The sequence below is a fragment of the Pelophylax lessonae genome, assembly GCF_965119305.1.
Source record: "Pelophylax lessonae genome assembly, chromosome: 3".
NCBI classification, from domain to species: domain Eukaryota; kingdom Metazoa; phylum Chordata; class Amphibia; order Anura; family Ranidae; genus Pelophylax; species Pelophylax lessonae.
The window spans coordinates 246,912,467-246,940,245 of NC_138770.1; the positions used below are offsets into that span (position 1 = coordinate 246,912,467).

At 40.5% G+C, this 27,779-nt stretch overlaps 1 protein-coding gene across 2 annotated transcripts in view; it reads right to left on the bottom strand.

Annotated features, from left to right (window-relative positions):
• VEPH1 (ventricular zone expressed PH domain containing 1) overlaps positions 1-27,779 on the bottom strand; it is a 761,239-nt gene that overhangs the window by 511,054 nt on the left and 222,406 nt on the right. The window lies entirely within an intron of this gene.

Consider the following 27,779-nt stretch of genomic DNA (forward strand, 5'->3'; position numbering starts at 1 on the left):
GACTATAGAAAAATTTAAATCATGCCTGAAATACCAAAGCACTTTGACAAATTGCAGAACCAAAGTTGTCAGAAAACATTTTTACACAAACACGTATTGTTTCAACACGTGTACATGTACGTAAATACCTGTACAGGAAAGTAATTTGAACACAACAATTATTAACATTTTATGAATTAAGTTGAATATGTTTATCCCCTCATGGCCAGGGGTGTTTTGTTTTGCCTCCCGGCTTTTGACACGCTTCATACGAGTGGGTAGTGCAGGGAAAGGTACCCCGTCTGTTAGTGACAGTAATAGCGGAAAGGAAATGTTCTGACGAGGAGGGAAAGTATAGGGTCAAATCTCTTCTGGACATCTTCCCGAAGGGGGAAAGAGCCAGCCAGGCCGCATTCTACCCCTCTCTACACATACTGTCACTCTGGCTGGAACCAGCACTGTTCACATTGCTATAACCTTGAGTGCACCTGGTAGGGCAGTCTTTCCACCAGGATTGTTGTGAACTGTTGCTGCATTGCTTCAATACAAGTTTGTTATTGCATCTGACTGTACAGCTTTTTGTCGCTGCACCCCAGCTACACACTTGTTTGTGTGTACCTTGGATGCATGTTCATGAGAGGCTGAATATCAACTTTAATCTATTAAAAATTTATTAATAAAAGAGCAATTCCAAACAACCAGTAAAACCAACCATTGAACTACTAATGCCATGAAACAGCAACTGTGCTAAAAAAAAAAAGTCCACATTGTTTTAGGTCACCTTGGTCCTTGGTAGTTCACTGCATGTAAAAATGTACCAAGTTCCTCACACGTGGGATTACTGGATAAGCTACTTGAAGTAAGTGTTGTTTCCTGCGTGTTTTATCAGTGATCAGATTCAAAATTCCAAGTTTGGCTATAACTGGTGGCTGGGAAGAATGTTGGCATGTTGATGCTTCAGGCATTCTGTATGTAACAGACAGTCAGAAACCTACAGTGGATATGTTTGGAAAGTCCTTTCCTACATTACAAAAAGGATAGCAAAAAAGTTTCCATAGTAAAAGTTGAAGCTAGTGGGGGTGGGCTGGTGCTCCACCCATATGCCCAAACTGAACACTAAAGCAATAGATATAACAATGAGTGCAGGATAAGTGAATCGTATATTCAAAATATAGACCAAAATGAGTGTAAAGAACCACAAGATGCAGGAGGCCAAAATCAAATACCGTGTTTATCGGCGTATAACAAGCACAAGCGTAGAACATGCACCTTCAGTTTAAGAGAGAAGTTTTAGGAAAAAAACATTTTAAATATTTTAAAATAACAGTACACTGCCCCTTTCATTAAACAGTCCCCCTATACATTGCATAGTTCTCCCCATGCACACTACATACCCCCTTTTATTACAAAGCCCCCTTTAAATTGCACAGCCCCCCTGCCCTCCCAGGAGACCCCCAGTCTCCTGGGACAGCCCTGACAGCGTACTCTAAAGTAAAAACAAAATCACTGCCAGCCCCTTTCCATAGATGCTTCCTACAATGTGTCACTGTTATTGTAAACCGATGCCTCTAAATACCTCAGTAGCTCCGTTCTTTCATAGCCGGTCATGTGACTGCTCTTCTCTGATGTTTAATGGCCGGTCATGTGATTGTTCTTCTCCACCAATCTGAAGCTTCACTCAGAAGAGGAGGAGCGGGAGGAAGAGAGCAGCCAGCAAGAACAAAGTTAACCAGGTATTTAGAGGCAGCGTTTTTCAATGACAGTGATATAATGTGGTAAGGATCTATAAAAAGGGCTGGCAGTGATTTTTTCCTAACTGCAGAGTACGCTGGCAGGGCTGTCCAAGGGTCAGGAGAGGCGGGACGGCCAGCCTGACACCCCTCCAATGTGCGGCACCCGAGGCGGACCGCCCGATCTCCGCTCCCCCCTTGGAAAAAAAATATCGGCGTATAACACGCACCCACTGTTTGCACTATATTTTCAGGGGAAAAAAGTGTGTGTTATACGCTGATAAATACGGTATGTATATCCCTATAGAATACATATCAAAACTGATGTTAGATATTTCCATGCTGTTAACTTCTAAATAAAATGCAATTGTATAAAATCTGTCATTTACTGTATGTATGCTGTATATCTTGGGCATTCCTGAAAACTAAATTTGTAACAAAATTCAAAATGTGTACAGCTGCTGCTGACAAAGTCCATTATATTTTCCCATACTCTCATACTACTACAGTACAAACATATCTGAAGAATAAACTTTGCTTGTTTTCCTCCTAAATTCCTAAGGTTGTTAGGAATATCAGCTTTTGCAAATGTAGCCCAAATGTTCCTGGGTTCTCTAAAGCACCACCATGTAGTACTCTGTACAGTTGTACAGTACACAATAAGGCTGCAAGGACACATTTAAAGCAAGCAAATTCTGGCTTTAGTAAATGAATGACACAAGAAGGTTATTGGTTTTACTTGTTGACTGTAATTTCCCGAAACTAATATATTGTTATTATGACTATGCCTAAAGCCCAAGTAAAGTTTCAGCAACAAATATCTGTGTGAATTGAGGTTGCATAAAAAATTTAATATTCTAAATGTTACTGTTATTTTTTTATTTTATTTTTTTTATATTCTTTATTTTTTATTTAATAATAATGAAAACAATTACGTTTTTACAATCTGATTTAGGCATGATATCAACATTCACAGTATCAGAAAACAGAAAACCTATCCAATTAAAGGAGATGTACAGCCAAAGCTCGCCTCCTCTCTGCTAACGTCACAGAAGTCGGTCCAGGCACTGTGTCTTTACGCCCACGGAGCCGGGATCCGCCAGGACTGACATACGCTGAGAGCCTGAGCCTGCCGCTCCTCAGCCCTTCATAGCCCAGCGATCCAATGAGCGAGGAGGGGGCAGAGCAGAGAGCTGCTGATAGATAGATAGATAGATAGATAGATAGATAGATAGATAGATAGATAGATAGATAGATAGATAGATAGATAGATAGATAGATAGATAGATAGATAGATAGATAGATCTCTGCTCTGGGAGCTGTCAGAACCGAGCTAATGGCGGTGTTCAATCGCATGGTTCTCAGTGCAAGGTGTCGGAGGACAGATGCAGCCAGGGGACAGATGCGGGAAACAACCAAACCCCATACTTCTCTTTTAATGAAAATTTGGGATTAAATATGTTGAAAGGAGAACAGTAATATGAATAGGATAAAGAGAACTATGTAGTATATGGCAGTGAGGTTCTCTGGGTTGAAATGAAAGTCTAGGTTAGATATCATCATAATCAATTAAAAATAACAATAAAAAAGAAAAACTGAATTCTCTCCTCTTCTCTTTTCATCCCAGTAATAATAAAAATGGGGGGGGGGGGGCGGAATATCTCTGGGGAAAGGGGGTAGAGGGAGACATAAGGGAATAAGATGTAAGGGACAGGTAGGTAGTGAGAAACCAGAACTTCAATTGTCATAAGTCTATGACTGGTCTCACGTAATGCTTTTCCCTCATCCGAGTATTTAAAGGTGTTCCAATGGAACCATCTTTTATTATAATATTCAAGTTTTAAAGTTGGCTGTGTTAGGTAGGAGCTGACTAAGTCTTCCATATTGTTAATGTCTTCAATTTTGGTGGGTGGATGTGGGTCTTTTCACTTTAAGGAAACACAGAACTTAGCGGCAGTGATCATATGTCATAGAACTGATGTCTCATAAGTTTTAATAGGTATCTCTGTGTTATATAGGAGGAAAAAAGGGATTCTTGGGAAGGACATAAGCAATACATTTTTGGGAAATTCTCTGCACCTCTTTCCAGAATTGTATAACTTTTGGACAAGACCAAAATAAATGTAAAAGGTCTCCTTGCCCTTCTGGCACCTCCAGCAATGGTCTGAGATCAAAGGCGAGAAAGTGTGGAGAGTAAATGGGGTCCAGGACCATCTTGCCAAAAAATTTAAGTTGGATTCCAGCAATCTGGTGGATATGGAAGATTTGAGAGAGAACCGGAGAATACGTCTGCACTGTTCCTTTTTAAAAGTTTTGTTTAGATCCGCTTCCCATTTTGGAATGTAATTAGGTTTATAGTCATCAGGTGGAGTATTCAGTATGGAGTATGTCAGGGAGAAAGGGGACTTTATCTGGCCTGTAATGGAGCATAGTTTTTCTAGGGGAGATAGAACTCGTTGGAAGACATAAGTGGGAAGGAAGTGATTGAAGGAAATATCTAATTTGAATTGCTTTCTAGGAGTCACGATGGAATAGACCAGAGATTCATGTCAGGGAGGTAATGGAAGGCCATTGGGAGGATTCTAGGAACTGAGAGGTTTGAAAGCAATTTGAATTTTAGCTTTTTTTATATTGGCCTCAGTTAAAAAAAAAAAAAGACTGCTGATCTTTGCAGAAACAGCGGTCTCACTGCAGCACTTCGATATGTCTCTTGCTGAGTATAGCTAAAGCTCTGTAATCAGCATTGCAATGATCACACATTGCTAATTATAAAGCTGTAGTTGTGACCTTGCAAGGGGTATGTTAGACATCTGCAGTCCTTCCCTGCAGCATACTGTCTGAACTGCCAGAAGACATTCTGGTGGTGCTAAGTTTTAAAGAAGGCAACAGTAAGACAGTAGGTCATTTAAAAATCACAGTTCTTACTCTGTCTCAATTTAAATAGGTGCTTGTTGCTCAGGACCGGCAGGAGGGGAAGGTGCACTGGGTGCAATTGTTAATTGCAGAGATGTGGATGCCCTGACCCTAACCCTAAGTGAAGAAAGGGGCACAGTTTGGCATCTTGGCCCTGGGCGCTGGATGGCCTTGTCCGGCCACTGTTGTTGCTAAAGCTTTTATTAGGCTTTAACATGTACTATAATTGCCATATGTGTGTTAGTTATTCAGCCAGTTCGTGAATTATAACGTTTTAAAGCTAGCCATGCACACTTCATTTTTTTTCTTGTTGGGCTAAATAAGAAGAATTCACCAGATTCCTCCATCAACACTAAACAGTGTGTATGTCACCCCCACTCACCTAGGGCATCTGGTAGAATGCAGACAGTGTTCAGCTGACATTATTTCACCTAGCTCCTTTGATTTATCAGTAGACTTTTATTGAGCTGGGTGGTGGCAGAAAGGCCAACCACAGCTCAAATTTCAGCCAACTCCACTGCTGCACACCAGAACCGGGACCTGGTGTGCAGCAGTGGAGTTGAGGATACCTATAGGACTATTCTGGATTTGCTGGGTAGGTAAATATGTTTCTTGACCACAACTCAGCATTAAGGTTCAGAGGGAATGGAGAAGAAAATAGAAGCAGGGGAGTGAAGATTATATACAAAAAAAAATCTACAAACCAATCATTAGAAAAAAAAAATAAATGACCAAGTATTGCTGCCTGTAACCTTGGTGTATTGGACTTGAACTGAGTTTCTACAAATTTCTAGACCAGCTATACAACTACAGATGATAAGGAGTCTGCAATAAATGCAGCATGCATTAGAACAAGTCAGCTGTTGCCCATGACCAGGAAGGTTTTAGCATTCATTTTTTAACCTCATTATAAGAATAAACAACTATTCTGATTGGTTGTTCTACACATCAACAGTAGTTATCATATGTTCAGTATGAGCATTTCTACACTGAACCAAAATTACAAACAATATTTTTCTACAGTTAAAATATTGGATCATATCCTTTCATTTATACAGTGCAAACACTGACAAATTCCCTGTCTCCTGACCTTGTATGCAGTCATTTGTTTTTTTCTACAAGCGCCACTTCTTGAAAACATATAAAGAAAACAGTTAAATTTGATTGAACAAAAAAAATTACAGGCTAAAACAGCATAACCTACTCTATTTAGTTGTTGATAGTCATTATGTATAAGTGACATTGGTTAGTAGCATAATCAGCCTTTAACAGGATATATATTTTAATTGTATTACTCATACTCAGTACTTGTATTTCGGATGGATTGTAGTAAGGGGGTTATTTTAGAAAGAGGTCAGATTTATAGTAATTTATAACGTGATCCTGGTTTCCACTTCAAAACAGTGACTACAAAAAAATGAGCTTTCTTTTTTAATTCACGATTTACAATTATTTAATTACCATTATTTTTAAAATATTCAGTACAAAATTTAGAATGCATCAGATGACATTAAAGCTAAAATCCAGGAATAAACTTTTCTTTTACATTTTTTTACCTTTATTACATTAACTTCTTCACACCTCCCATCCGGAGGGCTGCTGGGGATGTAGAAATTCTCTGTGCTTCATACAGTCTGTGCTGATCTTTAACAGGTGCTGGACATGTGTGGTTTGTTTTGTTCCGAATAAATATTCTGAGAAATTTTTCGTTATTCCGAGATTCTGATATATCTGAATACCTGAATTGCAGTATAAATGAACTTTACTGAATGCTCTGAATAACAAAACAAAATTTGTCTGAATTTCAGAAATTCAAATTGAAATTCAATTTGAATTTTACATCAAATTCCAGTCTGAATTCACCTGTAAATATATTTCTGAAATCAAAGTGTTATTAGAGTAACATTTTGAAATAATGCTGTTTTTGTTAGGTCAAAGATGATTTAAAGAGTCATTATAATCATTTGATGAAGATTTTCCTTTTGTTTGTTCACTTTGCCACAATCTAAAGTTTTAGAATTGACCGATTCAAAATTTATAGATTCAAAAGTTTGAATTGAAGAATTGGTAAATTCGAAAAATACATAAAACAAATTCCAAATACGAATCCCAAATACGAATTGAATGAATCAGCCGAATTTAACGAAACAAAATAACTAGATTAACAAATCTAAATGAAACCAAACAAAACACATTTTTTTTCCGTCATACACATGTCTATCAGGTGGTGCTGCTTGATCAAATTTCCTTCTGTATACTGAACACAGGAGACTGTTTGAATGGCATCTCTGCCATTGAGAGAATGTCTACAATTTTTTTTCAATGAATATAAAGCATTCTCTGATTGGACAAAGTGGAGATTGTGACATCATCCTCCCTTTCTCTCTGCCTCATTCAAACAAAGAACACCTTGAATTCATTGAAAAAGAAACACGCCATTCTCTGAATAAGTAGGTAGCACCTGGAAGAGATCAGCACTGACTGTATGTAACACAGGCTACTACAGAGAGTTTCTGCATCCCTGGTGGCCCTTTGGATGTAAAATGTAAATAATTAGCTCTACCCAGGCTATACCAATGTAAGTTCAAAAAAACATAATTCTTGGTAATAAGAGTTAAAATTTAACACCCCCCCCCCCCGAAAAAAAAATTCACCTACTCAACTTCAGCATATAATATGTGATAGAATAAAACCCATTCATGTAGTGAACAACACGCAAAAATAATACAGTCTGATCTGTACTAATTCCTAAGTATTAAGGCACCATGTTAGGATATTGTAGCAAATTCTGTAAAGCTAAGTCAATAATTCACACTAAGGGGCAGTCTGCTTATTTAGTAATATAGTATGCTGGAAATCCTCAAGTATTGACAAAGATTTAACCCAGCTGAGACACAGCTGAGAACTAATTTAATTCATATGTGCATTTACAATGTGACGCAAGCCTTAGGAAATCTGAAATAAGTAAACAATGCACTGATACAAGTGCTAACATTGTGTACAAACTTTTAACAAAATCCTGCTTTCAAGCTCTATGCAATTTTTACATGTACTTGCGTCTTGATCTACATAAACCCAATGGAATTTACTCTGGCACTGAGACTACTGTGTGTGTCCAAATTAAGAAAAAAAATGGAAATTCCCTTCCTAATGTGTCTCTTCCAAGTAGTCATAAAAAGGAGCCCCATTCCCAAAGTCCCAAATTGTACATAAATTGGCAAATTACACAGTTAAACTACTGTATAAACATACTGTAATACCAGATTTTACCAGCAGGTAGCACAGCAAGCAAAATCTAAAACAGCAGGTCTAAAACTGCCAGTATCTGACAGTATAAAGGGAAATACACTGGAGCAAGAAAAATATACTTCCCAAATATATGTTTATGAGCGTAAATAAAACAAATAAAAAATTGTGCCTCTGCAGCTCAGGGATGAAAAATAACAAACTGTTCCAGGCGTTTAATTGTGGATCCATTTAACATATGGATGACATCTGTGTTTTGGTACAGTCATTGAACACTTAGCACAATTATAACATGAGTGATATAGAGCATTTAAATGTGATTTTGTTTCCCGTTGTTTGAAGTTATCAGCATATACTGCACAAACCAATGACTGGTCTGCCCTATAAACAAGAATTAAAATTAATGTGGGAACAACAAAGGGTGAATATACTGCAGTGTTTAGAGTGGAAGTTTAGTTCAGATTTTTCTTGCATAGCTACTTTGCTCCAAACATATCTCATAGAGGAGCAATCCCTGTGGAAGCTGGAAATCACTGTAGTAGCCACCACTACTACTGTAATAGCAGCAGTCTTACAGGTCCTGTGCCAAGCAGTTACCTTTCTGCATTGTTCCCTGAATGGCAGCAGTGTAAAGTGATTGACTGTTTGTGGTTACTATGGAAAAAAGACAGCTGAGCTGGAAGACTGCCACTATCCCAGTAGTAGCACTACTACACGACTACTACAGGGATTATCAGCTTCAACGGTGATCAATCAGGTAAGAGATTTGCATGCTTACATTGGTCTAGCTAGGTCTAGACAAGAAAAATCATACTTAAACTTCAGCTTTAAATGTATGTGTGTACACTGAAGTGCGTCTTCTTCCTTGAGGCCGCCTACAGTATATATATATATATATATATATATATATATATATATATATATATATATATATATATATATATACACAGTATCTCACATAAGCAAGTACATTTTTGTAAATATTTTATAATACCTTTTCATGTACCAATACTGAAGAAATGACACTTTGCTACAATGTAAAATAGTAAGCGTACAGCTTGTATAACAGTGTAAATTTGCTGTCCCCTCAAAATAACTCAACACACAGCCATTAATGTCTAAACTACTGGCAACAAAAGTGAGTACACCCCAAAGTGAAAATGTCCAAATAGGGCCCGAAGTGTCAATATTTTTTTTGTGGCTACCATTTTTTTCCAGCACTGCCTTAACCCTTTTTGGCATGGAGTTCACCAGAGCTTCACAGGTTGCCACTGAAGAACTCTTTCACTCTTCCATGACGACATAAAGGAGCTGGTGGATGTTAGAGACCTTGCGCTCCTCCACCTTCTGTTTGAGAATGCCCCACAGATGCTCAACAGGGTTTAGGTCTCGAAACATGCTTGGCCAGTCTATCACCTTTACCCTCAGCTTCTTTAGCAAGGCAGTGGTTATCTTGGAGGTGTGTTTGGGGTCGTTACATTGTTGGAATACTACTCTGTAGCCCAGTCTCCAAAGGGAGGGGATCATGCTCTGATTCAGTATGTCACAGTACATGTTGGCATTCATGGTTCCCTCAATGAACTGTAGCTCCCCAGTGCTGGCAGCTCCAGACCATGGCACTCCCACCACCATGCTTGACTGAAGGCAAGACACACTCCTTTCCTGGTTGCCGCCACACACGCTGGACACCATCTGAACCAAATAAGTTCATCTTGGTCTCATCAGTCCACAGGACATGGTTCCAGTAATCCATGTACTTAAGTCTGCTTATCTTCAGCAAACTGTTTACGGCTTTCTTGTGCATTATCTTTAGTAGAGGCATTGCTTCTGGGCCGACAGTCATGCTGGCCAATTTGATGCTGTGTGCAGCGTATGGTCTGAGCACTGACAGGCTGACCCCCCACCCCTTCAACCTTTGCAGCAATGCTGGCACCACTCATACATCTATTTCCCAAAGACAACCTCTGGATATGATGCTGAGCATGTGCACTCAACTACTTTGGTCGACCATGGCGAGGACTGTTCTGAGTGGAACCTGTCCTGTTAAACCGCTGTATGGTCTTGGCCACCGTGCTGCAGCTCAGTTTCAGGGTCTTGGCAATCTTCTTATAGCCTATGCCATCTTTATGTAGAGCAACAATTCTTTTTTTCAGATCCTCAGAGAGTTATTTACCATGAGGTGCCATGTTGAGCTTCCAGTGACCAGTATGAGAAAGTGAGAGCGATAACACCAAATTTAACACACCTGCTCCCCATTCACACCTGAGATCTTGTAACACAAACGAGTCACATGACATTGGAGAGGGAAAATTGCTACATGGGCCCAATTTGGACATTTTCACTTAGGGGTGTACGCACTTTTGTTGCCAGCGGTTTAGACATGAATGGCTGTGTGGTGAGTTATTTTGAGGGGACAGCAAATTTACACTGTTATACACGCTATACACTCACTACTTTACATTGTAGCAAAGTGTCATTTCTTCAGTGTTGTCACATGAAAATATATAATAAATTATTTACAAAAATGTGAGAGGTGTACTCACTTTTGTGAGATACTGTATGTGCATTCATTTGTTTGTACTGGGAGCACGCTGCACAGGGTTCGGCTCTCACCAAGAGCCCTGAGTCCCACACTAATGATCACGAACCAGAAAGCCCAATCCTGATCACCTGGATCACTGTGACAGCCTCTGATTGGCTATCACAGTGATGAGTCTCAGTGAAGTCCTGTCTCTGTGTTCTTTTCTCCTCTTGAATGGAAAGAAACATAAAGGGGAAAAATGTAAACAAAAACAAATGTGCGTTAAAAAAAAAATTAGGTAAATCAGGGTTTGGTTTAGGTTAGTGGCAGTGTTAGAGTTAGGGTCAAGGTCAAGAACCGGGGTCAGTGTATTTTAGGTAAAATTTAAAAAAAGGATTTTTTTAAATTAGTATCAGTATCCGTGTCAGCATGTTTTAGGTAGTATAAAAAAAATGCACATTATTGTTTCCCGGGCTCTACTACCGGTACAAACAACAAATAACACAAAAATATGTGGTATTGCTGCAATAGTCAGGAGCAAGAGAATTTGTTTTGGGTTTTTCTATGGTAGGTTATGGTTTAAGTAAGAAATATACAGCTACATTTTTAAAAAAATTATAATATTTTACTATTTTGCGTCAGTTTTCCTGATGATAATAATAATAATAATAATAATAAAATAAAAAATCATTACTATTTACCACAAAATGAACACCCAATTTGCCTTAAAAAAAAAAACAAGGTACAATTTACCTGGATACACTAAGTAGTTGCGTATCAAAGTTGCAGAACGTTAGGATTTATTTTACCCTTGTTATGAAGGGGTTATTTATATCTCCTGACACTTCAAGCAGATATATAATAGTGGTTCACCTGGTTTAGTTACAAAAATAAAATTTGTTCATGGATAATTGCTTCTTAAGACAGCCATAGATGGTTAGAATCTCAGCCTGTTCAGCAAGGACTGGCTGAAATTAGAACCAAGTATGGTTCTATTCAGGCTTTAAGCTAGACAGCTAGATCGATTTTTATACAGCAAATAACAATAGAGCATTCCTAAATGGGACACGCAATCAGTTATGACACAAGCCTGGTTCCTATCATAGGAAAAATTTCCAAGGATCTGATCAATTCTGTCAAAAAGATTGCAATTCTTGATGGTACCTGTAACTATGTTTGTTGATGTTTCACATGTAAAGTAGAGAGCTTGGCTGTATTTATTTTCCTGATGAAGCAACCAAGGACCCGTAAAATGCATCCAAGTTACAGCAAGCAATTAACTGCCCAAGTTTGGTGGGGATGATGAACGATGACGCACAATATAATTGATGTATTTGCAATATTAACATGCAGCAACTTTTTGTCTTTTAACCACTTAAGCCCCGAAAGATTTTACCCCCTTCCTGACCAGGCCCTATTTTGCGATTCGGCACTGCGTGACTTTAACGGACAATTGCCCGGTCGTGCAACGCTGTACCTAAACGAATTTGACGTCCTTTTTTCCCACAAACAGAGCTTTCTTTTGGTGGTATTTGATCACCTGTGCAATTTTTACTTTTTGCGCTATAAACAAAAAAAGAGCATACATTTTGCAAAAATAACAACATTTTTCACATTTTTTTATATGAAATTCCCCCCCCAAAAAATGTAAAAATCAAATTTCTTCGCTAGGAATTATTTTGTATACAATTTTCATAGGATGTGCTACCAGACACTACGCGTCTAAAACATAGAAGGCCCCCTAACGGGATTCCGTCCTCACATCATACTTTTTTTGCCTTCCATATACACAATATGTACAATAGCTCCTAACAAATGTAGCGCTTGGTACGGGATTGGTAAAATCTAGCACTGATAGCTTCAACAATGATAAAGAAACCTGGGGCTTGAGGGATACCTTCAGTAATAATAATTATGTAACCTGGGATTTCAGGGATTTACTGAGCAACAAATCATCCACACAGCTTGCTAGAGAAGCACTAAAATTATCCATGTCCAAAGTCACAGTTGGGAAGGGGTAGCAAACAACTGTTGCCCTTGTGTTGAATCTTTGCAGCCCAACACGGCTCAATGGGTCTGGTGTGAACAAGCCCTAATAGGAACAGTAATATTGTTATTCTTTTTTAGACTAATTCACAATAAGATCTTTGTTTGATTAAAAGGTTAGTCCAATCAATCTTCATCCCTATTAGGCATGATCTATTCTAGGGAATCAAAGTACATTATGCTCATTCCTTCCCAGTTGCTTCCTGTTTGCCATTCTTAACCTACCACAATATGTTATATTGTTCCTGTAACTTTTGTGATATAACAATGTTGGAAGATTGCACTGTAATGTACATATGCATTTCCTCTGTACTTTTTACTGGTAGTCACTGTAAAATTTCAATAAAATAAGACTGAATAAAAAGTGAATGTAGTATTAAAGGAGTTGTAAATTCAGAAGGTTTTTTACCTTAATGCATATTATGCATTAAGATAAATAAACCTTCTGTGTGTAGCATCCCCTCTCAGCCCCTCTAACACTTACCTGAAGTCCCACCCTATCCAGCGATGTCCACAAGTGTCTCTGCTGTCCGAGATTCCTCTTCCTGATTGGCTGAGACACAACAGTGGCACCACTGGCTGCCGCTGCTGTCAATCAAAGTCAGCTAGCCAATCAAGAGAGAGAGGAAACGGACCAGGGCAGGGCTCCATGTCTGAATGGACACAGGGAGCTGTGACTGGACTCGGGTGCCCCCATAGCAAACTGTTTGCTGTGGGGGCTCTAAACAGGAGGGAGGTTTCAGGATCACAGAAGAGCGACCCGAGAAGAGCTGAGAAGAGGAGGATCCAAGCTGCTCTGTCAAATCCACTGCAACAAAGTAGGTAAGTATAACAGGTTTGTTTTTGCTTCTTTTGTAGGAAAAAAAAACAAGACTTTACAATTGCTTTAAAACCTGCCCCCCCCCCCCTCCCACACACACACACACACACACACACACACACACAAAATATTGGTAAGAGTGTGCTTGTTAGGGTGATTCCAGGGAATCCTGGAAGGCAGTGGAGCCACGCTACAAACAGATACCAAGGAGAGTCATAAAAGAGCAGTTAAAAAAGAGGTGAAAGACTCAAAGCAGGATATAGACATGAAAAGTTGTAAGTGCAGAGCTATGCTGCTGAATATCATAAGGCCTTATAAGTAAACGCTATGTAACACTGTTATTCTAATGCAGAACCGCATTAGCCCACAAGATGGCAGTGTTCCGCAACTTAGTTATCACACAACCAAACAGGGACGTTGGGGACACTGGGACTTGTGTGCTGTAAGCAGGGTTCTTTCATCCAGATTAGCTGAAGCTAAACTACACAGCCCAAGATGACTGGCAAAGGGGCAGGAGCATTTAAAAAGGAAAAAGCCCGGGAACACGGTGGTAGATGGGAGAGACTGTGTTGGAGGTCACACGTGCAAGAGAGAGCAGAGTGGATCCACGCATGTCCAGGCAGTATCGGGTCGAGCCAGAAAGTTTCAAAAGCTGCCAGAGAGCTAATCATCCTAAAGAGGCAGGTTAACGGAACCTACAGGCAGGCAGACCGGATCTTCGTCATATACACAGCCATACTATAGCTACTTTACTATCCCTTGGGCAACTCCTTTTTCCTCAAAGAGACTACATCCATATTGTGCACCAACATAAGGACCACCAGCAGACGAGTCCTTTATGTGTTTGGGGTATCCATTGGAAAATGTACTTGCCTAAGGTCCTGAGACTTACACTCTGACTCTTTTCACTGAGAGTCAGCAAGACAGCTATTGCAGTGTTTGTTCTTTCCTTCTCATCTATTTTGCTCACTTGGGGAAAATCTCTCATTTTGGGAGCTCACGTTTAAATCATCTATCCTGCAGGACGGACGGGCACTGTATTGTGTTATATTGCCTTTTGTGTTTGTGTGTTGTTTTGCCATTTGGAAGTCTTTGTCAATTATTTTATTTTGCCTATTTTTCCATTTCCATGACATTAATACAAGTTAAAACATTCATCTCAATAGTGTGTATGTGTTTATTCTTTGTGTGATGACCAGGGAGTCAGCTGGCCAAGGTATTTTGTTGGTGTCAGCAGGGGCAACACTCTGCTCAGGATTTAGTAGTGAACAGGAAACCCAGAATACTCAGCGGCTCCTGAGGTGATAGCGCTACAGCTATGTGAACAAAATGTGTCAAGACCGTTGTATGTGCCTTTTATAACGCTCCTGCGTTTTTATATGGTGTGGATTTTCAGCTGCAGAAATAGTTCCACCTCAGCAGTCATGTAAGAGATATGCCGAGATACCATTCCCAACCTCAATGACTCATCATGTGTGGAAGGTCTTATTTCAGCCAGTAAATACACACAATTAGCAAGCTGGTTCTTAGAGTGACTTTATGCACGTGGTAACACAATGATGAAGGTTGAGGGATAGGTTGAGTGGAGGTGGTAGGTGATAGACACTTGAAGGTGAGACAGTAGCAGATGGATGCAGGAAGGTTTAGCAATGTTGTATGATAGCAGATGATAGAATAGCAGGTGGACATACAAAAGAGATCAACCCAGTGCAGAAAAGTAGCAGTAGTCTCAAGAGCTAGCAATCTAGTTTATGCAGATGTGATAAACAGTCTCTACTATGCAGAGCTAGATAGTGTAAGCTTAGTATAAGTTTATAGAGAATTCCCCTGCGGGGTACTTAGCACTATTAGCGATACAGCCGAAGGGTGGTTCAGGAGAGGCGGATGATCCAGTAGCGGGATACAGGGATCAGCGCAGCGAGGTTCCGTCAGCGAAGTAAGCTTGCAAGCATGGAAGCTTCAAGCAAGGTTAGCATCCAGATAAGGGTGTTTGAACGAACACATGTGAGTGAGAACCGACGCCTTAAATAGCCATCTAGTCCGGCGCTGAGTGATGACAGCTCCAGTCTTAAAGGTGTATGCGCACCTTTCCAAAAGTAAATGGTAGGGCGCATACACTTGTGGAAAGTGTAATTTAGGGTACCAAAGGTACCGGAACATTACAATACCCCCCCCTTAAGGCCTGCTCCTGAAGGCCTCTGGAGCTGGTTTGTCTGGGTATCTCGCATGAAAATTGCGGATTAATCTAGGGGCATGTATGTCAGAGGTGTTTAGCCAGGTGTCGTCTTGGGGCCCATAGTTCTTCCATCTAACCAAGTACTGAAGTCTTCTTCTGTAGATACGAGAATCCAGAATCTCTTTTATCTCGTATTCTTCTCCACCTTCAACTTGTACAGGAGGGGGAGGTGGAATATTAGGCCTTATTCCTTGGTCCGGAACATGGGGTTTTAGTAGCGACACATGGAAAATGGGATGGATTTTTAGGTCCATTGGCAATGTAAGCTGCACTGCAGCTTTTCCAATAAGTTTCTTGATTGGGAAAGGTCCCAAGAACAGAGGTCCAAGCTTTTTGCTAGGGATCTTCAGTCTCAAGTTTTTTGTTGAGAGCCAAACGAGGTCCCCGATAGTATACTGTGGAGAAGGTCTTCTACGAAGATCATAGTACTTCTTTTGTTGACTGTGAGCGTGTGCAATGGTAGTATTTAGTAAACTCAGAGAATCCTTTATTTGGGAAAGATAGTCTGAGGCTACTGGGTTATTTGAAGGAAGGATGCGTGGAGGGAGAATAGAGGGATGGAACCCATAGTTCAAGTAGAACGGACTCTGCTTGGTTGTACTGTGAGTTGCGTTGTTGTAGGCAAATTCTGCCAGGGGGAGAAGATCCAACCAATCATCCTGTTGGTAAGAAGTGTAACAACGTAAATACTGCTCGATGCATTGGTTGACTCTTTCAGTCTGTCCGTTGGTCTGCGGATGGTAAGGAGAAGTGAGCTTCCGCTCAATCCGTAGTATGTGACATAGTTCTTGCCAGAATTTAGAAATAAATTGGGATCCACGGTCAGACAAAAGAGTTTTTGGGATACCATGTAATCTGAAGACATGTTTCATCAGGAGTTCTGCCGTTTGTTTGGACGAAGGTAGTCTGCGAATAGCAATGAAATGTGCCATCTTTGTCAGATGGTCCACTGACACCAATATGGTATTAAATCCTTTGGAAGGAGGCAATTCTACGATGAAGTCCAATGACAGAACCTCCCATGGAGTTTGGGGTATTGGTAGACTGCATAGTAGACCGGATGGTCTCGTAGTGTCAATTTTGGACCTGGCACAGACATTGCATGAAGAGACGAATTTTTGTATAGATGTTTTCATGTCAGGCCACCAGAATTGCCGAGATATCAAATTGAAAGTCTTTGTCATACCCATATGTCCTGCCATAGGCACATCATGCGATAATTCCAAGATCTTGGTGCGTAGGGTAGGTGGTATGTAAAGTTTGTCGTTGTAGTAGAGGAAGCCTTCTGCATCGGTAGTTAGTTGTGGTGGGGGTGAATCCAACCTTATACCATGCAGAACCTCTTCCTTCAAGGAACGGACAACTCCAATAATGCGTTTGTGAGGTATTATAGGAACGGAAGGAATTTCAAAGTAGTTTTCTTCAGTTAGTCGTGATAGTGCATCCGCCTTTTTGTTCTTATCTGCAGGTGTGTAGGTCACTAGGAAGTTAAACCTTAGAAAGAATAGTGACCATCGTACCTGTCGATGCGAGAGAGTTTTGCTAGTCTGAAGATATTGGAGGTTTTTATGGTCCGTGTATATAATTATTGGTAATTGGGTGCCTTCGAGTAAATGTCGCCAATTCTCCAGAGCCAATTTTATAGCAAGCAGTTCCTTCTCACCCACGGGGTAATTTATCTCGGGACTGCTCAGGGATTTAGAAAAAAAGGCGACTGGATGAAGTGGTGAAGTGGGGGTAGGTCGTTGGGAGAGTATTGCTCCTACTGCCAGGTTTGACGCATCTACCTCCAGAATGTATTGGAGGGATGGGTCTGGATGGCGTAATATGGGAGCGGAAGTAAACCTTGTCTTTAACAAGTGGAAAGCCTTATTTGCTTCTTCTGACCATTTAAATGGTATTTTTATGCTAGTGAGCTGTGTGAGGGGTCTCACAATAGCAGAAAAGTTTTTTATGAACTTCCTGTAGAAATTTGGAAAAAACCAAGGAATCGCTGTAGCGCCTTGCGTGTAGTTGGTGTAGGCCAATCCTGAATGCAGGATATTTTACTCATGTCCATCTCGATTCCTGTTTTGGATATGATGTAGCCTAGAAAGAGTACCTCATCTTTATGGAACAAGCATTTCTTCAGCTTCACATAAAGATTATGTGCAAGCAATCTCGATAATACAAGTCTTACATGTCTTATGTGTTCAGACAGGGTCCGTGAATATATAAGTATATCGTCCAGATATACCACAACACAGACATCTAGTAAGTCTTTAAAAATATCGTTTATAAATCGTTGGAAAACTGCAGGGGCATTGCATAGGCCGAATGGCATCACAAGATATTCGAACAATCCGTATCTAGTTCTGAACGCAGTCTTCCACTCGTGTCCATCACGGATTCGAATGAGATTGTATGCTCCTTTCAGGTCTAATTTTGAAAAATAGGTAGCTCCACGCACCTGCTCAATGAGCTCAGGGATAAGCGGTAGAGGATAGCGATCTTTTATTGTGATAGCATTCAATTTCCTGTAGTCGATGATAGGTCTGAGACTTGAATCTTTATTGCGAACAAAAAAGAGTCCTGCTGCTGTGGAAGAAGTGGGAGGTCTAATAAAACCTTTTTCCAAGTTCTCATCCAAATAGGTTTTGAGATGGGCAAGTTCATCCTGTGAAAGAGGATAAACATGACCGAACGGCAATTTGCTATTTGGGAGTAGATCAATGCTACAATCATAGTCTCGATGAGGAGGTAATGCTTGAGCATTTTTCTCAAGAAAAACCTCAGAAAGATCCTGATAACATAGTGGTGCAATCTCATCTGTCACCACAGACAGAATCTTCCCGGAAAACGGGAGGTTACACGTTTCCTCGCAATAACAAGAAGGGAAGGTCAAGGACCGTTTCTTCCAATCTATGGTTGGTTGGTGTGTGTGCAACCAGGGAAGTCCCAACACAATGGGAAAGTGGGGTGATGGTATTAAATCGAAGGTAGAAGTCTCCCTATGAGACTCGTTAATAGTGACTAGAAGTGCTTGTGTCTGATCGGTGATCGGACCAGAGGATAACGGAACACCGGTAATAAGACTTACTGAGACAGGTTTGAGTTTAGAAATAATAGGAATTTTATTTAAAGCAGCAAAACATATATCCATATAATTTCCACAAGATCCTGTGTCAATCATGGCCTTAGTAGTAATCCTGTTCTGGTCCCACTGTAATGTCAAAAAAACAGAAATGTAGGGGTTAGTGAATGAAGTTGTCAATCCTCCTAGAGAGACATGTGAACACTCACCCTTCTTTTTGTTGACTAGGGGACAGACGTTTATCTTGTGATCCGGGGATGCACAGTACAAGCAGAGATTTTCATTTCGTCTTTTGGCTTTTTCCATAGTTGATAGCGGTGGGCGTATGGTTCCTACCTCCATAGGAACGGCCAGACTCCGAGAGGAAACGGATAATGGCATTCCCATCTTTTCAGCCTTTCTTTCTCATAGTCTTCTATCTATGGTAATACTGAGTTGTATTAATGCATCCAGGGTTTTTGGCAGATCCGCTCGGGCGAGCTTGTCCTTAACGGCTTCTGATAGGCCAAGCCTAAATTGGGTTTTCAGAGATGCATCATTCCATTCTGAATCAAGGGTCCATCTCTTGAACTCTGCGACAAAGTCTTCCACAGGCCTCCTTCCTTGTTTCAAGGATCTTAACTGAAGATCAGCAGTACTCTGCCTATTGGGGTCATCATATAGGCTAGTGAGCTCTGCCTGGAACAAGGCATAGGAGTTGAGAAGCTGGTCGTTTTTCTCAAAAAGAGAATCTGCCCAGGCTCGAGGATCGCTTGATAGGTAAGAAATAATAGTACAAACCTTAATGTGATCAGTAAGGTAGGTACGAGGTTTTAGCAAAAAAAGTAACTCACATGCGTTTTTAAATTCGCGAAATTTTTTGCGATCGCCTGTAAATACCAAAGGGGGATTTATCTTGGGTTCAGGGGACTGAGCAGAGGTAAGTTGTGTCAGTCTAATTACCTGCTGCGACAGAGCCTGATTGTCTTCTTTTAATTCAGCAAGTGCGTGTATTAACGCAGATACTTGCTGTTTTAATTGTGTCACCTTAGTGGTTATTTCTGGAACTATTTCTGCTAAATCCATTTTTAGGTTCGTTCAATCTGTAACGCTCCTGCGTTTTTATATGGTGTGGATTTTCAGCTGCAGAAATAGTTCCACGTCAGCAGTCATGTAAGAGATATGCCAAGATACCATTCCCAACCTCAATGACTCATCATGTGTGGAAGGTCTTATTTCAGCCAGTAAATACACACAATTAGCAAGCTGGTTCTTAGAGTGACTTTATGCATGTGGTAACACAATGATGAAGGTTGAGGGATAGGTTGAGTGGAGGTGGTAGGTGATAGACACTTGAAGGTGAGACAGTAGCAGATGGATGCAGGAAGGTTTAGCAATGTTGTATGATAGCAGATGATAGAATAGCAGGTGGACATACAAAAGAGATCAACCCAGTGCAGAAAAGTAGCAGTAGTCTCAAGAGCTAGCAATCTAGTTTATGCAGATGTGATAAACAGTCTCTACTATGCAGAGCTAGATAGTGTAAGCTTAGTATAAGGTTATAGAGAATTCCCCTGCGGGGTACTTAGCACTATTAGCGATACAGCCGAAGGGTGGTTCAGGAGAGGCGGATGATCCAGTAGCGGGATACAGGGATCAGCGCAGCGAGGTTCCGTCAGCGAAGTAAGCTTGCAAGCATGGAAGCTTCAAGCAAGGTTAGCATCCAGATAAGGGTGTTTGAACGAACACATGTGAGTGAGAACCGACGCCTTAAATAGCCATCTTGTCCGGCGCTGAGTGATGACAGCTCCAGTCTTAAAGGTGTATGCGCACCTTTCCAAAAGTAAATGGTAGGGCGCATACACTTGTGTAAAGTGTAATTTAGGGTACCAAAGGTACCGGAACATTACACCTTTATGCAATAAAACGTCCAATGTTTCAATATCATCTTTTTTAAGACTACAATCTGTTGAACATTTTTTCAAACTTGGTGCAGCTGTCAGTTCAGGTACAAAGGTGGTAAATACAGACAAAAACTATCGCCATCATTAACCTAGAAAGGTGCTTTATTCTGTCCCTATCATGCTTGATATACTTCCTCTGCTATCATATGCTATTAATACCAGGAGATGACGGTACTCAGGATGACTGCACACTAAATACTGACTACCGTGATATTTAGCTCTCTCCATATCACATTCTCACCTAAGATTGTTCAAAGCTGCACCTGTTCTGTGTAACATATTGCTTCATTTGCCACTTCTCTCCTACTCTCTAAACCTGTAAGCAAAACCTAATATTCACTACATCTGATATGCAAATACCTAAACTCTTCTTCCAGTTTCATTTTACATAATATCTTAACGGTTTCAAACACTGAATTTCTATTTTGCAAAGTATTTCTCTTGTTCTGTCTACTGTGTGTAGCGCACATAGTGCAGGGCTCATGAGTGCAAAACGCACAGGCTTCAGGGCTCATGATTGCATAGCGCACAGGGGGCGGGGCAGGGCAGGGCATAAGAGTGATGTCGTCGGTAACAGGGTGGAGAAGACAAGCAGCTTTGGTCATCTAGTATGGAGGAAGCATATGGGACTGTGGAATAAGGGAAAATACTGTGCTCTATAAAAGCCTGATGAGATCTACATATAGTATAAACAGTGTGGGTTGGAGGTGCTACTAAAATGTTTCTTTCTACATGGAATTGTACTTTAATTAAAAGAAAATGCTGATGTTTCAATATGTACAGTTATAACAAAGGCCCTATATATTACTGAACACTTCAAATGAACATTACAAAATGCAGCTTGATTTTCCATGTTGATGCAAGAGTAGCAGACAGGGTAATAAATATAACAGGAAACAAATAGAGAGCCAGGATGTCCAAGCTGAAACTTCAGCTGGTACATATTGTACAGTGGTTTGTGACAAATGAACTTCAGAGGATCTCCGTTTGACCTTAGAACTGTGTTAAAATGAAAATCACTGGCCATAGGGCTGTAAACTTTTGTGCCAAAAATAGCTTTTCAACTCCTACACAGAAATCCTGCCTCCTAACCGGAGAGACAAGCTCTAGGATCTATGGCCTTTGGCAACAATGCTCTGCGTTCCACCACCCAGCACTGAATAAATGCTAGTATTGTCAGGTGGAGTGATCGCTGCCCTATAGTATATAAGTATGGTTCAGTCTGACGTCATCAAGAAGAGAGGCAGAAGAGTTGAGTGTGTGCTCAGTAAATAAAATAACTGCATATAGGGGAAATGGGGGGTATTAATCATTTTATTCCTGACCACCAATGAAGGGATGGTCATTTTTGCTTCTACTGTCACCAATGCTGGGGGTTATTTTTGTGTCCACTGACACCAATGCCGGGAGTTATTTTGCATCCACTAACACTAATGCTAGGGGTTGTTACTGTGGCCATTGACAGATATGCTGGAGGTTATCATTATGGCTACTTAGACAAGTGTTGGGTTTTCACTTTTAAATTAAATTGTGTATGTATGATGATGTGGTTGCTGTTGTTATATTATTGTAAGAATTGGTCAATTTGTTTTGAAGCTGTATGTTGTGTGTGTTAGGGGGAGAGGGTAGCTACAAAAAGGAAGAAATATTATACATCCAGCCATAGTTGGAGTGCCTTGGTTTACTATATAGTATTAGCAGTTCATGGGTTTTACTTTTTGCCTGTAATTTCTTTTTAAATCCTACATTAATCCTGAGCTATGAACTGAGACACTTCCATCTGTTTGTGCTTTAATGGCAACAGTGCAGGTACTGGTAACAATTTGGCTATGTATATTTGTATGCATTTTAACATTATTATATGCAGTTTTCTAGAGAAAAGCTATGCAATCATTTTGCTGCAGGATTAACGCTGTGTAATTATATGATTAGCACATCTGAAACATATACCAGCACAATTTTGAATGACAACATAACATGAATCACATTTCATAAAACAAAAGTCTGGCCCCAGATCACTTTTAACTGCAATATGTGGCTGTTTCAAAGAAAATAGAATTCTCTAGCCTTCTTTTATGTGAACTTTGGCATCAATGCACACCAACTATTTGGCAACTTTCATACTGTAACCACTTACCTCTCTGAGCTTTAGTGCAGCATTTGAATTGGTATCTTCCCCTGTAATCCGGTGTATGCACAAGGAGACACCATAGACATAGAGCATATCGATGACGATGATGCTGAGTGCATGCGTTAAACTAGTAGTGGAGATATTCATTATTCTCCATGATGTCTCCCACAGCATGTGCAGATTTAGAAAGATGGGAATACCAAGCATGTCAACACGTTACTGATCTGGGTATGCCAATGCTGTACTAGATCTGGGCATGCCAACAGCAAAAACGTACTTTATGCCCACATATGAGGTGTGTGGATACATTGCATAAGACACTGCAGATGGTGAGTTTAGAGTCCATAAAAGAAAGAAAGTGCACTTATCCTGTAAAAAGAACTCCAGCCTAGTTAAAGGGCAAGGTAATATTTTTAAATTGGAGATTATTAGGTAATTAGGTTGACCAGATCATTTTACATGCTTTTTTTTTGTAACCAAAGAGCCTCTTATTTTCAGTTCAGTATCTGTCACTCTAGCAAGAATTTGCATCTGTAACCACTCTCTGTATTGTGTTGTTTAACAATAAAACTTCTATCAAAACACAAAAACTGCTATTTTACCAGTGGAGCTGGGTTTGTTTGTTTTTTTCATTTCAGGTTCATCCTACAAAGAAATACTATGCTGAGAGCAGTCTCATAACACCAGGAGCTTCCAGGGTTATTCAAACAATCAATATGCCCAAGCTACATCTTGTAGCACTCAGAGGGTTCTCTAAACAGCAGTGTCTGAGACCCAAATCCATTTTTCTCCAGGCTTGCCTTCACCCTTGGATCTCAATCCAGGTCTCACACACCCTCCTTGAGAAGTCCAATTCTCTTGGGCTCTGTCCTAGGGCCAATAACCAGAAAATGTATTTCCTGTCTGGGTGGCCTACACCTATGCACTCTTGTTCACAATACACCTAAGGCCCAAATGTCCATCACCTTGAACCACTGCTCACTTTACTTCCCACAGATCTTTTTTTAAGAGGGCCACTAAAGACTTTGGAAACTGACATCTAAATGATCTGGAACTTTACTGAAAACCTATCTTATGCAGATAATAGAAACATCTTGATCAGGCATACAACTTTAATTACAAATTAATGATTTACTCCTTTACTGCTCAAAATGTATGTAAAGGTAAAGGATTACATCTTTTTTTTCTTGTCTATGTTCCTGCTGGGAGACTCAACCCTCTGTTTGTCCTGGTGACTACTGTTACTGAGACAGAGGGGAAATAACCTGATGGGAATTTATACTCTTCCGTGCATTATCTAAAAGTCATGAGGAGTTTCACAATTGCCTCCAATGGTTGGCTTTGTTTGCTTTCTTTCTATTCAAAAGAAGAGCCTCCTTCCTCAGCTAATGACCCCTAATACTCTTAGAAAAAGCTATCCTTTCTCATCTTTGGGGAAAATGTTTTTACCAATCAGAGAGCAGTACCTCTGCTACCATACTACAGTGAGAAAGTAGGGTTAATTTACTTAATCATGGTACATCTTCTTATAGGTTGCCATTGCTAACCACATTTTAAAAATAGTACTTGCCTGGCTAGCTCTGGTTTCAATATTTTCCCAGACTAAAATTCAAATTACAAAGTAAAGTCTGAACTCCCAATCAGTATACTAGTAGGTTTGTGCCTCACTGGATCTGCATAATATTCAGGCAAGATTATGACTTTTTCAGAAGTCAGTAATGGTAGCCTCCTTACTCTCTAAGTTCAAGTTTCATGTAAGTGATAGATTTCACAAATACACTATTTAGGCATTTAGGATTAGTGTAACACTTCCTCAAAGCCAAACTTAAAAGAGAAATACTGGATAAAAAAAAATAAACAATCATACTTACCTATGTAGATGCAGCATTGATCTGCTGCTGTTGATGTCCCCCCTGCCTCTACACCAGGAAATGAGCAATCAAAGACCACCGATTGCTCAGTTCTCAGGTTAATCACCTCTCTGTGTTCTGCCCCCTTTCAGTGCTCACTGGAGAGTGGGCCTGTTGAAGGGTCAGGAGCGGTTGGCTCAGGCTCTGAGTGGCGTGCTGAGAGGCTGAGCCAGCTGCTGATCAGTCTACTGGGCAGATACTGACGTTGTTATCGGGATCCCTGCAGAGCCTGGGCCAGGTTAGTGATGTCAGTCATCAGAGGGCTTTAGCCCATTGTCGGCTGGATCTGGGTCACAGCAGTGATCTACAGGAGAAACATTTAAAATAGTTGTAAACCCTCACATATAACCAATGAAATGACTAGCCTCAGGTGATACACAGAGATTCAACAAAGTCTCCTACAAAAGTTGTACCTTTTTATTCTGCAGCACTTTCCTCTCTATAGCCATTCAAAGTGCAGTCTGAGCTTTTAGAAAGCAGGGGGCAGGAAACTGATGTCACACTGTTTAGAGCTCGATGGGTAAGCTCTGAGAGCTGATTACCATTTCACACAGCTCACAGGAACAGAGCTGAAGAAGGTGGTAGGCTCTGCGCTAAGGAAATTGATGTATGTATGTATAAGTTGGCTGCAGCTTCCCTGCACTATAGCCAAAGGCTATATGGAATGAAGAGGTAAAGGTATGTCTACTAAAGATATGTTGGGGTATAAATGATGAAATTATTATATGACGAGCATCAGTGGGTAAATATGAAATAGGACAAAAATCTACAGTATGTAATGTGACAGGAATATAAATACACAATAAGTGAACAATATAAATAAATAAATAAATAAATAAATAAATAAATATACAATACACTAAAAGTATGATGGGTAGTGCAACAAAGGCGCAATAAATAGCTATAAAGTGCTAAGATGAATAAATGGTAACATAAAATATATATGAAGTGACCAAGTGCACACAAGAATATCAAAATGATAAGGTGCAATATAGGTGAGAGATATTGAATAAAGTGGCAATGTGCACAAAATATATTAAGCAATAAATCCAATAAAGTGACCAGTGCACATAAATGATCAAATGAAGTGACGGGGTGTCAGCTGGCAAAAAAGTCCATATGGCCAGTGCAATCAAATAAAATGACTAAGTGGCGAAATTAGTCCATATATGAATATAGGTCACAGAATCTTTGTATAAAGATACCGGAGGTGACCCCGTGCTGGGTAATAAGTTGAGGTGCTCGGTGACCCCTAGGGTAAGTAGCCAACTCACCAGAAATACCCACCCCACACAGGGGTAAAGAGCGGGTATGGCAATGAAAATAACGATCCCTCAGGTAGATCCTGGTTCCCTCTGATGGTCCTGGGGTATGGATATATCAGGAGTTCCCTGTGGGGCTCCGGAATACACAGAGGTTCCTATAGGATAGCCGGGGTTCTTTGGGGGTCCGCACTCACATGGGGTGTAAGCTCCAGTAATCCGAAAGAAAACATCAGCCAATCACAGCATGACAAGGTTTGGGCAGGTAGGTCATGTAGGGCAAGAAAAGGGCTAATAGTGTGATACTGTATAGTAAGCCTTTATTCGTAAAAAACATACAGATGGGTACTCACAGTAAAGCAGTTCAAAACAAGCGGTAAGAAGATCCTTGGAACGCAATGCGTTCTACGTGAGTACCGGAACCCGAAGTGATGCGACAGCGCTGTATGCGTTTCATCATCAAATGTCTTCAGCAGCATCATGTCACCTCCAGTTCACTCCCTTTTGTATATTGTGGTTACTAAGCAACGGGCGGCGTAGATACGCCGGACTTCTGGTCAGCAGAGGTATAGAAATTCTAAAGGACTTCAAAAGTATGGCGGACGACTTGATAAATGTGAATAAGGAATATATATAAAATCCGTAAGTGCATTCCAATAAGGGAAAGCAATATCATATATATTAAATAGTTAAAAGTATACATGCTGATCCGGAAGTTAATTAAATAATAAAAATATATATATATCCGTGCTCGGTCAGAAACCACAGAGTAACACAGCCAGGAGGGATATGCAATGTGGTACTTGGATAATAGAATATTAAAGGAAATTACATATAAATAGAAATAAACTGAATTAAACTAAACAAAGATATATGTTGGAAAACGAGAGGGTGACGTGAAGATAGGAACATCTAGTGGATATAAGTGGAATTGTTATTGAAAACAATGAGTGTACATAGATAAGATAAGTGGAAGCATATAGAAAAAAATATATATATGAAATATATATATATATATATTGTGAGGGATTAGCTCGGTGGCGGGTGTGGATGACCCCTTGGGGGGTGCGTTTTCCCAGAGAGGTAGCCGACAAGTGCTTGCAAACAAACAGTGTGGTTTATTGAATGGTGTTTTCTTCACCAGGCTGTATGCAGCAAAACATCCAAAATAAAATAAAACACAAAATAAATCCTTGCCTCTGTGGGCGGCTACCTTCTCACAACTGGAACCTGCCTAAGTAGTCTTCCCAACCTACTGTTGGGCCGACACTGCTGATCCTACAGCAGACACTCAAATGTCCATTTGTTTGCTTTTCACACAGCACAAACATTGTCCATTGAACATGTCCCTTTGTTTTCTTTCACACAGCACATGTTCATTTATAACAGGATCCTTTACTCTTCAGATTCTTCACATTGAACACAGTTCATTTAACAGGTCCCTTTACTCTTCACACTCTTCACATGGAACACTTTGTCTTCTCACCTTTGAGACGTCTTCACTCGTGGTTACCCTCCTTAGCTTCACATCGCTGTAGGGGGTCTTCTCCCATGCTCACCAGCTTGTCGGGAGGCACACATCCGACTGTCCCCCTCTCCCAGCCCACACGGCGACAGGAGGCAGCAGTCCTTCTCCCATGCCCACACGGCGTCGGGAGGTACACGTATGTCTGCCTTCCTCTCCCAGCCCACACGGCGACAGGAGGCAGCACTCAATAGATTTTCTCTGGACAAATTATAGAGGCCTTGATCTCCTCATTCTGAACAGCTGAATGGTTTTCAACTTCCTGCTGGCTCTTTTTGCAGCCAACACCCTATAGTATCAGTGAACTTTTCAAAGCAGGTGGGAATGTGTCTCCTCTCAGTGACTACATTCCCAGATTTACCTGACTTCCTGTCACATACCCCCCCCTCTTGTTTCAACCCTAGGGTTGGGACACATATTTCCAGGCACGCATGTGTCAGGCAC